Source organism: Gracilinanus agilis, chromosome 4 (assembly GCF_016433145.1).
Source record: "Gracilinanus agilis isolate LMUSP501 chromosome 4, AgileGrace, whole genome shotgun sequence".
Lineage (NCBI taxonomy): Eukaryota > Metazoa > Chordata > Mammalia > Didelphimorphia > Didelphidae > Gracilinanus > Gracilinanus agilis.
Window position 1 is genome coordinate 470,326,802 of NC_058133.1, and position 2,072 is coordinate 470,328,873.

A 2,072-nucleotide genomic window follows, 5' to 3' on the forward strand; every position below is an offset into this window, starting at 1 on the left:
CTAATCTGGACTTCTGGACTTGTCGTATAGAGATTTAGGAATTTATTGTTTCTAGAGAGCAAGTAATTCACTTTTTTTTACTGAAAATGTTCTCACTCCCTAAGCTTTAAGTCTAACAGCCTTTCAAATCCCTGACAATGAATCTGTCAATAGCTCCTCCAAAAAGGAGAAAGTTACTTAAGTGAGACAACATGTGCATGGTGGGACCAATAAACAAAGAAAAGGTTTTGGCCATACTTAATGAACTACAAACAGGTAGAAATTATCCAACAGCACTGGGACTTTCCTTGGTTTACTTTGTGAGACCCAAAGGATGTTTTTACTCTTTGAGGGGCAAGCAGTGTGATAGGTAAAAAATCCTGCTCTTAGTATAATTAGGGGAGATACTCTGGCACATGAATTAGATGTTCAAAACGTCAAAACCTTTGGTACTTTAAAAACACTTCAACTTTCATAAGGTTGTCAAATCCTCTCATCCTTAAAAATCTGGCCCTGCTTCAGTATCTTACCTGACAGTTATGGAATGAAATGTTCCCTGAACGTTTCTAGTGGTTTAAGTAGGATACTAAGAAAAACTCCAGAAACAAGTTCCCCTGACCTGTGAGATTACTTTACTTCTTGCTGCTTTGGTTTGCCCTTTGAACCACTTTATTTCTAATTGGCAACCACCAGGAAATTCATAGAATAAGACGAGGCTATATGTGTGGATAGCATTTGACAGCAGTGGTTTGGCCCCAAAACAAGATGTGTTGGGGCTTTTAAGTCAAAATACTTCAATATCTTAATCTTGCTACCTTCCATTAAACTAGAAGAAATACACAATACTTAGTACAAAGGTATTTTATTACATTTTTTTTCTAGGAGACAGTAATACAGCTTTCACCAGGGCCACATTTGGGTAGCCTAAAATGCTATATGGAAAAACTACATATATGGTTTATAAGACACTTGACCATGAAGCTTAAAAAAGAGAAGGGTAAGAGGGCCTACTGCAGCAGTAATGAACTTCTACTTCTGAGATACCCAGTGGATCGAGGTTAGTTTTCTTCTTGCTCCATAAAAGGGAGCCTGATGATCACATCTACAATCAAATTCATTGAAATACACATTATTTTCTCTTTGTCCTGCTTCTGTCAGTAGCCCTGGTATTTTTTTTTTAATCCCAAAAGAGATCTGCCAAACAATTTCAGGTATAGACAATCCTGCTGACAATTCTATAAAATCATGCATCTGACATAAATGGTTAAAGTCCAGGGTATAAAATTGTCAGAGTTTTTGTTAGGCGGTCTCTCTACCATGTTTGGCTCTGAGAATGGGAGAGAAAGTACCAAGAGAATATTTTTACTTGATTATGAAGGCAATGATATTTGATTTTAAAGGCTATATTAATTAAAATGTTTCCAAGAACTGGAACCTGAAAAAAAAAGACTGCTGCCAAGCTTTCTGATAGCAAATTAGCAAGTGAATTGAAGTACTTTAAACCTAATCTGGGCAAGTGTTGAGCACAGTTTCTACCCCTTTATTCTTTGATTCCCTAACTAACTACAGTGCATACAATTTAGGGATTTCTAGAAATGTACACTTGAAAAATTTTTTTGTAATCAAATGAATGAAACTGCTACTCACTTTAACATCCAGTATCACTTCAGTTTAGCAGACTTTGTTGTTAGAGTGCCTTACTTACTACACTTGATCTTAGCCAAAAGGCTGAGAAGCGATTAACAAGTGCCTGTAACTCCAGTTTGTTTCGAATGAAATTTGAAATTTTCTTCCTAAACTCTGGGATAATTTACATTTATTTTTCAACTAATGAAGAGTCACCAAAATTTGTAGAAAGCATTTGACATAATCTCATTTCCCTATGAGATAAATAGAGGCATATTCTTTTCCCTTTATAAATGGTAATATTTAACCCCAGAACAGAAAATTGCCATGTCCATAGTCAGATATTTTATTAAGCATAATTTGTACCACAGAGCATTATGACAAGTAGAATATGATTCATTTCAACTCCACTAAATGCATCTCTGAAATGTGGTCTATGATGTTATTGGTTAGTACTAGAAAACTGC

The 2,072-nt window shown here is 35.5% G+C and overlaps 1 pseudogene; it reads right to left on the reverse strand.

Moving 5' to 3' along the window:
• Positions 1 to 1,542: 1,542 nt before the first annotated feature.
• On the reverse strand, positions 1,543 to 1,719 carry LOC123248281 (annotated as a pseudogene).
• Between the last annotated feature and the right edge of the window lie 353 nt (positions 1,720 to 2,072).